At 39.1% G+C, this 17,068-nt stretch overlaps 1 pseudogene; it reads left to right on the plus strand.

Annotated features, from left to right (window-relative positions):
- Positions 1–2,982: 2,982 nt before the first annotated feature.
- Positions 2,983–5,407, plus strand: LOC109959591 (protocadherin gamma-C3-like; annotated as a pseudogene).
- Positions 5,408–17,068: the final 11,661 nt, after the last annotated feature.

The following is a 17,068-nucleotide window of genomic DNA, read 5'->3' on the forward strand; positions in this document are numbered from 1 at the left end:
CATATTGTATTTGTATCTATAGCTTCTTAATCCAGCACAGAGAACCCTCAAATGAAATGCTTACCTTCTGGAAAAGAGCTTCTGTACATCTGGATCAGAATCAATTTATTAACAACTTAATTAACATTTACAACTGCAGACATGATGGATCACTGAAAGAATCACTCAATGATTATTTATTAACATTTATAATTGAAGATGACTGAAAGTGAGGAACCTGTGACCCTTTATTAATGCAAAATGAACGGTTTATTAAGAGGTTAGAGCTATTACCCTTTATTATTGACTTACAGTAGCAGCATTATACTTGCTGACATGGTGACTTCTTCCATGAGCCATGACTTATATTTGCTACTAGGTCATTAATAATGGATCATAAGATTCTCACTTTCTCATAAATGTTGCTAAGTCATTACAGTAATAAAGGGCAATGGCTATGACTTTTTATAGACCGTCAGTTTGATAGTTACAAATGATAAAAATAATAAGTGAAAGAGAAAAAGAGAAACAGGTTCTTTCATTGCCTTCCATTTCCCTGTGAACGTGGCTTGCTCAGGCAAGAATTTAGTGTAGATGATCCCAGTAGCTGTCAGGTGGTTTCCATGTGACAACTCCAGTAACAGCTCTGCTTTCACCTGTCCTTCTTTGCAGGGACATTCATGTCAAGTTCCAACAAACACACTGAGCCCAGTTTATGTAATAATGCAGATGATGACCTCATGAAAATGCATGTGTAGCTAACTCTTAACAGAGTTTTATGTTGGTAATGTATGTTAGTAGTAACTTGTGAATGTAATATTCAAAAAATGATAAATATCAAAATATTGACTCCATAACAATTTCTGTAGAAATCAAATGAGGACAAAGGACTTTTCATCTTCACTGAAATAAAAGACATCAACATTTACTTGGTCCAAACAGAAGTTTTAATAATAAGCACAATCAACCATTCACAAGAGATAATATAAAAATGGATTTTTGCAGACTATTCAATTGCTTGATCTATTAATTCAAATATATGTTTACAGATCGAATGCTCAAAATTGACGCTCCAATCCTTATTCCTGCTAATGTTGTTTGAACTACTGGGTGCACTTGCTAAACTTAAACCATCCTATGAGAATGTGTGCACATATTCTCACACCAGGCCAGCATCCAGGGGTGCCGCTAGCAGTTTTGGGCCCTATGAAAAAATTTGAAGTTGGGCCCTCTACCCACAGACTGTGGGCCCCTAAAGTTCGTGGGCCCTTAGAATCGTCCTAACTTCCCCCCCCTAACGGCGCCTGTGCCAGCATCTTATTCATAACTTTTCTCTTTTTGCCAGATTGTCATTGTTATAACAGGAACTTACAAAGTGTAACTGTAGCAAGACAAAAAAGAGAAAAGTTGTTTGCTTTCGGCTCTTCATGCCAGGTGGTGCAGAGCATCTGTAGGGTTTCACAAAAGCTTGAATAAAATTCAGAATAATTAGATGCACTCAAAACATGTTACTTGACAAGAATTTTACCATTTAAGTAGAATGCATAGCACTGTTTCCAAATAAAACAGCTTAAAAGCTACAGAATATAGGCTACCTATTCTAATCCTACATTTTTAAAGCTAGAAAGTAGTTAAAGACAAAGGGACTGATATTCTAATTTTGCTCTTCAGTGAGAGAATGGGTGTGGGAGAGAGATAAAATGAAAGTGTGTGTGTCATGACAGAGAGTGAGAGAGGGAGAGTGACAGAGAGATCATCTCTTTTGTATTTTTGATCCCTAAATGTGGTGGTTGTGTCTTAGTTTCTGAAGTGTGTAAGTGATGCTATGCACTTAGGCTGTGAAAAGCAGGTCAGTATAACCACTGAGAGAAAACCACATGTGCATCACATGGCTGGCCTTGAAATAATTCCTCACAAAATATCTTAATTCTTCTGTTCACTAATGATCCAGGGAAAATGCCCTCTAATCTCCATTCCATTAATTAAAAAGAGTGTGAGCCCATGGAAAACCTCGCCATCTGCTGCAGTTTCATTCCTGCAGACAGATTGGGTTTTCAGTTTTTAACCAGGAAAATGTTCAGAGCAAAAAGGTGGAGTGTGCTTTGAGGTGGATGGTAAACAGATAAAACAGTTTCACTTTAAATACACTGAAATATGGCAAAAAAGACCGTTTTAAATTAGAGCAATCCCTGCCAGGATGTCTGGAAATTTGAGCTGCTTCCTGAGAACAATTTTCCAATTTGCTATTTAATGACTTTGGTGGTTTTATAGTAAGTTTATAGAAACTGTTTCTATTAAAAAAAATATATGGGCTTTAATTTTTAATTAGAACACTAATTTGGTCTCTGTATTCTCCTTTTATTCATTAGGTAAGGTCTTTAAAGCTGATTGGAGTTGAAGCTTCCTCTCCTATCTTTTCTCCAATAAAAGCTTTGCATACTGATTTCGTTATACAGCTCCAGTTTATGACCATGGGTTTACTGAAAAGTTCTAATAATAAAAAAAATACACACCAGAACTACAGATGGACAGTTCCATTCAGTTTTATTAATTATTATTATTAAGTAGCTTGATTAAAAATCAAGTCTACTACTTTTTACCGGCTTTGTAATTTATAGTAAATTATGCTGCAGCAAGGTATGTATTTATACGATTGTGCTGAAGTATTTCAGCTGAAACATTCTTCTACGCTGAAACAAAGACTTTTGAGCTGTGGTGAAAGACTGACATGAATATGATCGGGCTGGTGGACAGAAAAGATTATCCTAGCAGATGATTAGTAGGGCCAACAATAAACAGGCACACACAGACACACAAAACTCGTACCCATCTGAAATAGGCAAGTTGACCTTACACATCTTTTTCTCACTCCCCTCTTTTCTCTCTGGCAGACAGTCCTGTTCCAGTGCCACCAAGTTTTTCCCCAGACTGTATCTTGTACGAGTAGGGACATAGTCTTTGGTGCGAGTTGCTGTATTGCTTCAGCCGGATCTTTATGAACAGATGGACACACAAGGGGTGAAGAAAAGACTGCCTGGAAAGTGGCATACAGTGTGTCGTGTTGCGTTGTTCACTTGTTCTTGGATGCTGTCCGTGGACAGATTAGCTACTCAATCCCAGAGGAACTGGAGCACGGAGCTTTTATTGCCAATATTGCAGAGGACCTGGGCTTGGATTTGGACAAACTCTCTGTGAGTCGATTTCGGATAGTCTCCGGCGCCAAGAAGCAATATGTGGAAGTGAATTTAGAAAACGGAGTTTTGTTTGTCAGTGAAAGAATTGATCGTGAAGAACTTATGCGACCAGAGTTTGTCCTGTTCTTTCCACTTGCAAGTGATCATCGAAAACCCTCTGGAGCTTTGAAGGATAGAGATGGAGATTTTGGATGTGAATGACAACTGTCCTAGTTTCCCGTGGACAGAATTTAATCTGGACATATCGAAGTCCGCTGCATCGGGATCCCGTTTCCCACTCGAGAGCGCACAGAATTTAGACGTCGGATCCAACTCGCTCCGCACCTATTTGCTAAATGTAAATGAACATTTCCTTTTGGATATACAGACGCGCAGTGGTGGTAGTAAATTTGCAGAATTAGTTCTACAAAAGCCACTGTACAGAGAGCAGCAAACTACACATCAAATGGTCCTGTAGATGGAGGTGCGCCAGATAGGTCCGGCACTGCGCAAATTAATATCACCGTTTTGGATGCTAATGATAATGCGCCCGTGTTTGATCAGTCGTTTTACAGAGTGAGGCTGGCTGAAAACGCACCTAAAGGCACAATTGTCATAAAACTCAACGCGTCCGATTTACATGAGGGTCCCAATGCTGATATTATCTGTTCATTCAAGATAGAGGTCCTTCAAATATAGCAGTTCACTGTAATGTAATTGTGAACGTTTTGGATAAAAATGACAACTTTCCAGAAGTGATCTTGACATCAGTGTCCACCCCTGTGCAGGAGGACGCGGCCCCAGGAACGGTGATAGCTGTCATCAGTGTAATGGATAGAGACTCGGGTGAAAACGGGAATGTGGACTGAGAGATTCTCATTCCATTTCAGCTCCACTCCTCCTTTAAGAGCTACTATACATTAGTAACTTGTGATTTTCTGGACAACATCACCCTTACCCCACGAGATATGGGCTCCCCACATTTATTCACTAGGAAAACTATTTTAGTCCGAGTGTCTGATGTGACGCAGACGCAGGTCAAAACTCGCGTCTTTTTTATCAATTGCTCCAAGCAACAGACTTGAGCTTGTTCAGCATTACTCTGTACACGGGCAAAATCAGTACGATACGCCAGTTGACAGAGAAAGACCCCACGAGGCACAGACTGGTAATTTAGGTGAAGGACAATGGTCAGCCACCCCTCTCGGCCACAGTTTCCATCAATCATTCTGTCAGTGGCTGACAGCCTGCCAGACTCGCAGCCCGATCTGGGTGACTTGTCACTAGGGCCACATCACAGCTCCAACTTCACCCTGTATTTAATCGCGTTTCTGGGCACAATCTCCTTCACATTTCTGATGGCTATTATTGTCCTGGTTGCAGTGCAGAGACTGAAGGGCAAAGCATCCAACAGAGAGTCTAGACTTCCCTCTATCAGGCGGTGTGCTTGCTGCTGCCCTCACTCAGAAAAGCCCACCACCACAGAGGTGTTCAAAAAGTCAAATTTAAATGTTCGAATGTCCAGAGGAGTATCATGTGGCACAGAACCGAACAGCGCACTTCCGCAGGCCTATTGCTATAAAATGTATCTGATGGCCAAAAGTTACTTCATGTTCCTCAAGCCATGCAGCCCGGTAATGTCAGTCCAGCAGAACAATTCCAAGAGCATAGACTACCTGACCTCTGGCTGGACCGCGCTGGACCGCAATCAGCTGATCAGCAACAGTCCAACTTCCCCAGTCGAGGTAATATAGCGAATCACACTGAAACACGCAAATCAAACCAGAAGAAGGGTTATTTTTTAATTACACGTATACCGAACTGATCCCGATCTTACACTTCAGTTATGAACATCACAGAGATGATTACACCTATACTTCCACACCCGTCTGTTATCAGTGGAATAAGGCATATGACTGCTTTACTATTTCTGAAATGGAAAACATGCATTTTCAACTATAGCCACATTTTGACAGCAGTATGTGCAAATTATCCCACTGCCAAGTTGTGTGACAGACATAAAATGTGGGTTAGTGATAAAAGAGATGCACATGTTCATCACAGACTTGAAGTTGTCTTTTGATCTTAAGGCTGCTACCGCTGTATTTGTGCTCCAGGCATCAGTATATCCACCAATATTGAAACTCAGTCACATAAGCAGATTAGTTACCAACTCATTTAGCAGTTTTTAGGAGAAGCAGTGTAGCTTCAAACATAGGATTTTCTTTGGTGCAAGTCGAATAATTTTGGGCATTGATGTGCTTGGTATTTTCTTCTCATGGATGAGCACACTTACACTGAGACACAGTTGAGGCCATGTTCAAGCTGGTTAGGTAGCACAGTATGATTTTGGTGCTCATTTTGACCCAAAACTGTGATGATGTAACACTTGCTCAGAAGACCTTTCATTATAATTGCAGGAAAATTATAGACCTAGGCAATATTAACTTTGTGAGAATTTAATATTTTATCATATGATAAATCCAATAAGAGCTCCAGAGTATGTACTATGACAATGAGCTCACTGACCAGGTTGTCCTCTGACTGGAAAGGTTTTCCTGGGTTACTTCCTTGTTCTGCATATATACACAGTATATACACACATACATACGGTCAGGTGGTTCTGCTGGATGCATTTTTCCTGATGAAGGTCAGTGAAGTCAGTACAAGCAATGATGCTCAAACAGCTAGTATCACACACTCTTCTCCCAGTCAAAGTCAGGTTTCCACTGTGTTTTTAAAGAGGATGAGAGGAGCTGGTTTGATTAGCCATTACTAAAGTCAGCCCAAACTTCACTTGCTCATGATGCATTCTTCCTACTAGTAATGTATTCAGCCTCTCTTCCAAGTTGAGCCCAAATGCACCTGGCTGCATCCAAACTGTGCCAGTGGTTACAATTACAATTTACTACAATTACAAGACCCCCGCCGCATGTTAACACCGCATGTCGTCATGCTCATATTTGACTGTTTATGTACCTACACTGTTGTGCTTTAGTCTGTCTTGCAGCCAAAATAGAAGCCACTCCAATTTGGGCTTTTTTTTTTTTTAAAGCTGCTAAATTCCTGTGAGATCCATCACCACCACTAATAGCAAAAAGAAAACAGAAAAAGCACTAGTGTTATCTGTTAACTGTTTAGACAGACTAGAAAACATAGGATCAATGTTACACACAGTATGAAGAAATGGAAAATCTGCACACTGTTAGATCAGCTCGAACACAGAGGTGAGCAAGTCACAAAAATATGACGGACCCAGGTGGCTGACTTCAGTGCAAGCAGTGCTAAGTTTAATTACAGTGAAATATAACAAGGAAATTAATAATCAGGTAGAAGTGGGACCGGGTGTCGAGCTGCAGAAGTGAATACAGTCAGTGGCTGAATGATGAGGAGAAGACCGGGCTGCGGACGCTGGGACTCACTACTGGGCTGGTCGTGGTGGAAAGTACTGAGGAAGAACAGAGTTTGTACATACAGTTAGTAGGAGACTGTGTATCGACCTGCGTGGTGAAGAAGGAGCCGGGTAGAGGAGGTCCATGGTCCGGAGAAGCAACAGAGGTGAGGAGGAATGAAACAATGGAGCTAAAGACTGGAACAGAGCTAGGGCGACAAAACGTGAAGATAATATACAGCAAATGAGAACGGGAAACAAACAGGCCTGATAACGCTAGAAAGAACTGGCAGGGGAGTGAACGTAGAGCAGGGAATAAATAGGGAGAACTAATCAGGTGCAGCTGGTGGTAATCAGGGGATATGAAGCAGGTGTGTCGGATAACGTAATCAAGGTAAGGGAGCAAAAACAGAGTGAGGGGAGTGAGAAGGCAGGTGCAGCTGGGCAAACCTGACACACACAGAGTATTTCAACTGCAAGTTAATCAAATGTCACACAAACATCCAGATGTTTTCTTGTTTCTCCATCCTGGTCTGACCACAATGAGCCATAGGGATTTAGTGAGAGCCACTGATGGTTTAGTGCTGGGAAGAATACAAGTACAATTTTAATTAAGTATGTGTCCACTCAGAAGTGAGATGAAGTCCAAGTTATGGAGTTTTATTTTAAAAAAAAGATAATAATGATGGCCTAGTAATGATATTTAATGTCTACAAGTCTTTTTTTAATCTCTCAGCACAGAAAGGCATTTGTGCTGATCTGTAGTTAATAGTTTACATAGATGATTTACTGTGCTTATCCTTTCAAACATATTTTGTCATGGACCTTTTTAAGTGGATTGCAACAGTGGTTGGCAGGCAGTAAATCAGTGTTATGAAATGGCACAACTCAAATTACAGGCAAAACCCACATACATTTTACAGTACTTATAAATGCAAATTTCTAGCATTAAAAAATGCACAAATTACAATAAACAACAACATCAGTAGTTGGAACAAAGATCCCGCAGATGTCTTCCAGGTCTGTTTTAAGCACAAAATGCCTTCTTTGTGGTGGGGAGATGGCAACAAAGAGAGAATTCTGCACCAACTTCTGAAGATACCCCCACAGTTTTTCTAATACAGACTGGCAGGTTTTTCTAATGATTCTTCAAATGAGATTTAAAAATTTTAGAATTCATGTTCACACAGAAATCAGACTTTCATTTACATTGAAATTGCTTTACAAAGGATTCTCTTGGCAGATAGTATGGTTACAATGAGCAGATAATATGTCACTGATAATATGTGTTTCCAGCTTCACAACAGGAGATGGCTTCACTGAATTGTGCTGCTTGTGTGGGTCAAACACAATAAATTCTCTGCTGTATGTTAATTGGTGTCAAGATGTTTGATAAATGTTTTGGTACAAAAATCTCAAATCTGAGAAAAACACCAATTCTGAACATAAAATATTTTTTTGTGCTCTGTTGTCTGTTTCAGATTACAATGTGAAATAGCTTTACAGCCATTAAACCATGCATTGCCTATTTTGAACCATATTTTTCACCTCACAATTATAGAACAGCCTATCAAACCTGAGACCTGTACTGTGGAGAATAACACAAATGTCTCAGAGGCAATGATATGCAATACTGTCACTGAGCAAGAAATACAAGTGGATGACATGAAGCATTTACACAGAAACTCAGCGAAGGTTTTCCTGGCTCTGTTTTTGTTTATAATGTGAACAAATGGCTCAGTAATTTAGAACTAAATGGTTCAGAACACTGAGAAGGCACTCTCCCTGTAAAATGTGTAGAGGTCTCTCTCTAGAACTCTCTAACACTAAAAGCACCTCTCTCTGCAGTGTGCAAGCCCCATCATTCCACTAAAGGGTTCATACACACCTTTTGGTTGTCACATCCACTGCCTCACAATAACAGAGTGAATCATTGCCATTTGGACCCTTGGTTTGGAAAAACTAAAACATTTGAGTAAAACCACTTACAGAGGAGGGACAAATGAAAGAAAACCCCAAATCAATGAATATGTACCCATCCACAAGGCATAAGGGGTCACTGGATGCTTTGATGAGTATGAAAATGATGCAAGTCACCAGACCTTAACCCAGTTGAACAGCTATGTGAGATGTTGGAGTGATGTGTTAGACAGCATTTCCACCACCATTATCACAACACCAGGTGAAGAATGGGGTTCATCCCTCCAGTAGAGTCGAGAGACTTGGAGAATCAGTGCCAGGAGCCACCGAAGCTGTTCTGGTAGCACGTGGTGGGCCAGCACCTTACTGACACACTTTATGTTAGGTTTTCATTTGTCACCTGTCTCTACCAGTGATATGAAATTCATAAAGAAAAGTTGAATGACGGGGGCAGCACGGTGGCACAGTGGTTAGCGCCGTTGCCTCACAGCGAGAAGGTTCCGGGTTCGGGCCCCACCTGGGACCTTTCTGTGTGGAGTTTGCATGTTCTCCCCGTGCTTGCGTGGGTTCTCTCCGGGTGCTCCGGCTTCCTCCCACTGACCAAAGACATGCAGCTTAGGTTGATTGGTGTCTCTAAATTGCCCATAGGAGTGCGTGTATGTGTGGTTGTTCGTCTATGTGTTAGCCCTGCGATGGATTGGCGACCTGTCCAGGGTGTACCCCGCCTTCACCCGATTGCCGGCCGGGATTGGCTCCGGCCCCACCCCTGACCCCGTTCAGGGACTAAGCGGTTGAAAATGAATGAATGAAAGTTGAATGACATATTGATGTTTCTAAGGCTGAACCCAGATGAGTGTTATCAGACTACAAGAGGAATCAAGGCTCACGGAGCTTGATTAACACAAGTATTTTTACATTACAGTACTTTACCAATCACATGTACTCCCCAACATCTTGTTTAAATAATTCATCATAATCATGACTGACAGGTCTCTACAAAAAAATCACACCATCTGTAACTATGTCTGTTACCACAATCAAGTAATTGATTGTGCAACCAAAAATTACAAAAATTGGTTAAACACAGGAAACTCCATGCCAATGTAAACAACAGTCCTAACTATTACATCCATTTGTACTTAAGGTTTCAAATGTTGTTTTCACCATATTGTTAGATAAAGTTATGTTTCAATATTTGTTGTTTCCCCAGTAAATTATCCTCAAAGTTCAATAAGATTTTTCAATACATTACTTATTCTTTTTTTCCATTGAAGGTGCTGAAAACTACACTTTTCTTTATAGGGGTACAATTAGGCAGACCATTTTGACGACTGCTCAATAGCTTCAGGTCCAGCCACACATACTAGAGCTCATTCATTACCTCAACCTGTCCCTTCCTATGCTCTGTGCCCTATACACTGCCACCCCCCTTACATCCTCATCAACACACGCCTACCTGAACTAACCAACCCTTTTGCAGGCCAGCTCAGTCACAGTTGTCGAACATAATAGAGCTTTTGTAACTGGCTGCACAACACGTCCAAGTGCATACACAGCAATGGCACACAGTACATACTTCAGCACACATACACTTAAAGCACGTCGCAAATTCATGTACCCACACTAAATGTGGTTGTAGTAATAAGCATTTAGGACTGTGTTTCTAACTTTCCGTCCACCTACAATAGATCTTGCAGATGCAGCAGGAAGCTGTCTGAGAGGGTTTTCAATAGGCATGCCCGCTCGATTCGACAAATCTCTTACATTTCAGTGCTTATACATTCCACATACAAATTAACATGCATGCATCCTTACATCCAAAACACAGAACATCCTGATAAATCTATCAGACTCCAACTTCTCCACCATGGGCCAGACCAAAGAGCTGTCTAAGGACACTAGGGACAAAACTGTAGACTTGCACAAGGCTGGGATGGGCTACAGGACAATAGACAAACAGCTTGATGAGAAGGCAACAACTGTTGGTGCAATTATTAGAAAATGGAAGAAATTCAAGATGACTGTCAATCTCTCTTGGACTGGGGCTCCATGCAAGATCTCGCCTCATGGAGTATCAATGATCCTGAGAAAGGTGAGGGATCAGCGTATAGGACTTAGAGTACTTGACTCCAAAGTGTTCTGCACTGGCACCACTGTGTTAACCAAAGACCAGCAGAAAACGTATAAGAAATGCTGAGACAGACTCATTACTGTGTGCTGATGAACATGGCTGCATGTAGATGTCCATAACAGACCTTCTTACAACCTGTGTTATGTCAGTTTTACACAGATAGACACACATATCTCTTGCTCACAGTGAACTAATCAAATACAAAGCTACTTACAGCGGGTAAAGGCTGAACTATTTGTATTACTATTTGCAAGCAATCTGCATGGACACAAATCTTATCTGAGCCCAGATTAAGCACATTTAATTAAACAATGGCATAGATTTAAAAGTAATTTAGCTTTTGAATTTGTGCTAGTGAGCCAACTGAAATATAAATATATATCAGTGTTACTAAACAGCCCACTTACACACAACATTTTTACATTCAGGATACAAAATTCTTATAGAGAGAAACAGGAACATGCCCGAACAGCATTCTGAACCACTGTAACACCACACCCTGGTGCCATGAAATGAGATTCTAAAGACAGTGACAAAATATAAATAAACTTTTTTGCACTTGTAACACATGCTCTATATTAGCTTGCTGAACCAAAGCCAGAATGCTTGCTAGGTAATTGAGACAGAAACATATGGTAAGTATTCTCTCACCCATCCATTTATTCACCACTTCCTAAACTTTACTCTTTCATAGAGGTGAAAAGATAATATGATGAAATGATTAGTTGATTGACAAAACAAATTATCTGCAACTTCTTAATGATCAATGAAGTGTTTGAGATATTGTAACATTGTAACATTATATCCCTGACTCGTAGCTCTCTGGAGTCAGGGATACCTGCAAAAAGTACAGGGACACAGAGCCTGTTATGGTGACAGGCTCTGTGTAGTTATTCAGTTTGCTTAGCCATTACACTTTGACTTATGTTTGATCTTTCTTCTTGCAGAAAAGCTTGATTTTGCTACAGTGATTGTGTTAACAAGTACACTGATACAGTATTTGAGGCAAGATCTAATTAACACACTTGCTATGTAAATGCTTGTCAAACTTGACAGCTCAAAGCCAGTGTAGCTTCAAACACAGGATTACAAGTCGAATATTTTTGAGCATTGATGTGTTTGGTATTTTCTTGCTATGGATGAGCACACTTACACTGAGACACAGTTGAGGCCATGTTCATGTTGATTAGGTATCGCAGTATAATTCTGGTGCTCACTGCATAATTTGTTAATGTCAGAAATGAGTAAGACAATCCAGATTTATATTGTGTGTTAAAAACCTAATTAATTCATTTTCAGGTTTTCCAGTTGCTTCACTAAAACCTGACTTTGTTAGATTGTTTTAATGGAATTTACTGTACACTGTTGGTTTTCACTACCTCTCTTCCCCATATCTCGTTACTTTAGTATTTTCTTTTTTTTTTTATTGCCTTTGTCTGAAAAATATATATATATATATTTTTTTTTTTTTATGTTTCATTTGTGCAGCCTAAGTATTCAAACAAGGACTGGACATGGACCAACAACCAGTGCAACTCAGCGTACAAGAGGTGAATACATAATATAGTTCAACCCATATGCACTCACCATGATCACATAACATGACCATTCCAAAGCACAGCCTTTTTCAGTTTGTTTCCAGACTGCTGATGATATTTAGTAGAATCCATCTGTGCATGTTTCCTATGCAAATAATAATATTTTTACCGCCATGTTTAACAGTTGGCAGTGTGTCCATTAATTAAAATGCTGTTTCTTTTTCTTTTCACTAAACACACCTTTGGTGATTTGGAAATTTGAAGTTAATCTGTTTTTTCAATCTGGAATTTACAAGTACATCTTAGTTGGATGATCAAGAAGTGATACAGTTGTCTTATCAGTCTATCTTTTATCAAGTCCTGGCCAGGTAAGAAGTCATTTGTTCACATTTAATTCTGAAAGCAATCCAGACACAATGCACAAGAAATGTCAAATAGTACAATGAAAGTAAAGGAATGCAGCACAAGAAGGGTTAAACCAGAAAAGACATACAACAGCAAATGCATATAATTTGAAAATATGACATTAAAATGACCATGCAACCTGTGCAACTTGGTTCATTTGGGGAGTGTGATATAAAGAATAGCATCATATCCATGATTTGACTCCTTTGGCTTGTGCATCAGACCTTCACACTGACACATCAAAGTGTTGATGACATTTAGATGTGCAGTAACACAGGTGAAACAATGGAGCTTCTGTAATAATACTGCAAAGAACACACTCACCGGTTGCACACTTTGCAGATTTCTATTTATCATGGGGTGTGATTTGCATATCTACAGAGTATTACAGAGTTAATTGTCTATAAATACTCTATGTATAATATCAGTCAAGTTCTCCTTAACTCTGTAATCACAGTTGAATGAATGGCAAATGATCTTATATATCACTTTTCCACACATTGAAGCACACTCAAAGTGCTTTACACTATTTCCTATTCATCCATTCACACACACAAACACTCACACACTGGTGTTTTACTGAGAAGAACTAGGAGTTCAGTGTGTTGCTCAAGTACAGCTGTGAACTGGAGAAGCCAGGGATCAAACCATTTTACCTCCTGAGCCACAGCCGCCTATGTATACTCCTGTTGCTCTGAATGAACTACTAGAGTGGCAAAAACATCAGATAGACATCAGCAAAAATACTGCATAGCAGTAATGAAGTAAAGGTAAACTTGTCAAAGGCTTTGAAGCGCACCTTTCCCATTACTAAAGCTGGCATTGAGGATTTTTGTTGTACTTTGTATGTAAGTGTAACAGTGCAACGTAATTAAAGTAATCAAAATTACTGTTAGTCATGAGCTTTAACAGACTTACACTATAAGCTCAAATATGAAACCTAAGGCACTGAGAGCAGAGAACAAAATGTGTCAGGAGCTAACTTGCTTTCAGTCACCAAATATCAGCCAATTTGAAACATTTGTTTTCACAGTGACATTTTAGTCCATAAACCCAATAAACCCAGAATTTTAAACAACCAGTGTGAAGATTATCCCCAGGATGAGTCTTCTTTAACTGAGCTATAAGTGAAATTAAATAAAGACACTAGTGGGTTAATCTTGAGTTTGACTGTCTGAGGGAAGTGCTTAATATTCAAAAAGCTAAGTGCTAAGAGATATTTTCAGATTTCTTTTGAATTCTCTGAAAATTAAGTCAAAGGCATAAAACATCTGAAGAAAAAGTAGATCATTTAGAGACACATGAATCTAGATAGCATCATAAATATTTCCTGTTAATGTTGATAGGTGAAGCCAAGATTTATCTTTGACTGCATCACAAATCTGGTTGCGCAGAAGAGATGCCCTTTCATTTCCACTAGAGGGCGCCTTTCCCTCAAAGATACACTTTATGTAGAAACTCATCATCCCTACCCAGTATCTGTGCAGTGTCTGATATGCATGCTGGAATTAATCATTATATTTCTGAAACTACATGATATTTTTCAGTTTTATTAATCTGCTGTCTGATACATTATTGTTCATGTACAGATGAGTGGGTAACAAACAAAAGGAAAGGCCTGACTAACTGAGTGGTCTCTACCAGGAAGACAGCAAATCCATCAGTAAGACATGAGGACATGTGCATATGATACGAATCATATGCTAGGGTCTTCACAGTCACAGTCTTCATGTACCCGTGCCATCTGTGCACTTTGAACTGGCTTATGATTTGTACCTTCTCATCACATAATTAGAAACAAGTGTGAACAATTTTGAATCGTTGTGTGTAAACGATGACAACTGTGCTTTAGTTGTGTTTAAGTTCTGCTGTCCTCTGTTTAGTGTTTTGCAACACAAGTTCATCACAGTGTGAATTGTGTTTTAGTGAGTGAGAATGTGTTTAGAGTTTAGCAAAAAGAATGCATGAGATTTGTTAACAAAGTCTAAGTGCCTGAACTTGTTTATGGTTTTGCAGAAAGAGTGATTTATTCGACAAATTGGTTTCGGCACTGAGAATTTGGTTCAGAGAATGGGGTTTATTGTTTTAGCAATTGTGAAAAACTGTACTATACAATAAACCTTTTTTGTTGTAACTATATGTCCTGGATGCTGTGTTCTCCTTTTCTTGATGTAGAGTCTAATGACTGAGCTGCAGTGTGTATATGACTGACTCATTTGTGTATGATCTGAAAGCATTGTTTGGTTTTGAGTGCTGGTGACATGGTTTTGAAGCAATTGTTTGATTTTGCCAGACGAGTCAGAGGTTTTGTGAATTTAGTTTGAGTATTTTGATTTGTGTTTAAGGTTTTGAGAAAATGAGTGGTGGTTTCAAGAAACGTGTTTTAGCAATTCAGAAAAACTGTAAAAACCTATGGGAGATGCTGAACCAATGTTTCGCAGCTTTTAAACAGCAAATTTGGGAATATCTTTTGGAAGAATGGTTTTCATCCCCTCAGTAGAGTTCAAACAATTTTAAAGTCAATGCTAAGGTGCACTGAAGCTGTTCTTGTGGCACATGGTGGGCCAGCATCTTATTGGGACACTTTATGTAGTTTTTTTTTATTATTATTATTATTTATCACCCATCTGTACATATTCATTACACTCCTATATATTGCATACACATTTAAAGATTTAATGTAGCTTGAATACTATATGTCCAAATCAGTTTGTCAGAGGTCAAAATACAGTATAACCTGCTTTGTATATTGTTAAACGAGACTGGAATATACATTATATTCAACCACATACTGTATATTATACATTCAGTAAATGCACAGCCACATCCAATTCAGATTTTTATGTTAGCCAGGATTCCTAACTTGTCCTTTCTTTCCTGTTTTATAAGCAGGTTTTATAGGTTTTATAAATAATCTGTAAGACATAGTGTAGCTGCCCAATTAAGGAATGGAATAAAAAGACTGCTAGAGATATCAGACTTGGAAAGCAAAACAACACTGGCAAAAATTTAACCTAATTTGCATGTGCTATATTTGATTTATTTTATGAAAATAAGAAAGAAGAACATAAAAACAAACAATCAGCTCTGAATCTTCACAATACAAAAATGAACAGTAACGAAAATGAAAAGTAATGCAGCACAGGATGCTTTAAATGAATAATTTCTGGATTTTATATATGTATATTCTCTTCATGATGCTTCAAAATAACCCTTTAAATGCATTAAAGATAACAAATGACATGGAGCCCTGATGTGTATTTTGTGTGGCAGGTGAAGTCCAGAGCTTCTTGTAATTCTTTGAGTTGTCACTGGATGGAGGTAAAGGACAGGAATGTAGATGATAATCTGTGAGTAGTTTGGAAAACCAAAAACATTAAAATATAATAACAAGCACAGCAAACGACAAAGAGTAAAAGTTCAGCATAGCCAAAGCTGACTCTTACAGTTTTTCTGAATTGCTAAAACACGTTTCTTGAAACCACCACTCATTTTCTCAAAACCTTAAACACAAATCAAAATACTCAAACTAAATTCACAAAACCTCTGACTCGTCTGGCAAAATCAAGCAATTGCTTCAAAACCATGTCACCAGCACTCAAAACCAAACAATGCTTTCAGATCATACACAAATGAGTCAATCATATACACACTGCAGCTCAGTCATTAGACACTACATCAAAAAAAGGAGAACACAGCATCCAGGGCATGTAGTTAAAACAAAAAAGGTTTATTGTATAGTGAATTTACCAAAAACCATGTTACGATCAAAGAAGAAGAAGAAGAAAAACACATCAGAAAGATTATTCTGCCTCAGAATCACGTCTTTGAGCTGGGCCCAGCCAGAGGACTTCATCTACATCACAGGCAATGGTGTCCCTTCCCAGGCAATTGGCAACAAACCCTCTGGTGTGGCGGATCCAGCCTTGACAAGACTGGACGTCTATCTCACCACAGGCCAGTTCCATTGCCTGTAAGAGATTTTCCCTGGTATATGGGTTTTGGTCATAGACTTTCCACCGCCATGCAGACAAAACCTCTTCTGTTGGGTTGAGGAAAGTGCTGTATGGTGGAAGGTCTTACTCTTCTTTGTCTCTTTTGTCCAACACCTCATATTCCTCTACCTCTCATATTGTTATCCATAGTTGATGGATGTACCCGTGCCATCTATGCACTTTGAACTGGCTTATGATTTGTACCTTCTCATCACATAATTAGAAACAAGTGTGAACAATTTTGAATCGTTGTGTGTAAACGATGACATCTGTGCTTTAGTTGTGTTTAAGTTCTGCTGCCCTCTGTTTAGTGTTTTGCAACACAAGGTCATCAGAGTGCAAATTGTGTTTTAGTGAGCGAGAATGTGTTTAGAGTTTAGCAAAAAGAATGCATGAGATTTGTTAACAAAGTCTAAGTGCCTGAACTTGTTTATGGTTTTGCAGAAAGAGTGATTTATTCGACAAATTGGTTTCGGCACTGAGAATTTGGTTCAGAGAACGGGGTTTATTGTTTTAGCAATTGTGAAAAACTGTAA

This window comes from Monopterus albus, unplaced genomic scaffold, assembly GCF_001952655.1.
Source record: "Monopterus albus unplaced genomic scaffold, M_albus_1.0 scaffold39.1, whole genome shotgun sequence".
Classification (NCBI taxonomy): Eukaryota; Metazoa; Chordata; class Actinopteri; order Synbranchiformes; family Synbranchidae; genus Monopterus; species Monopterus albus.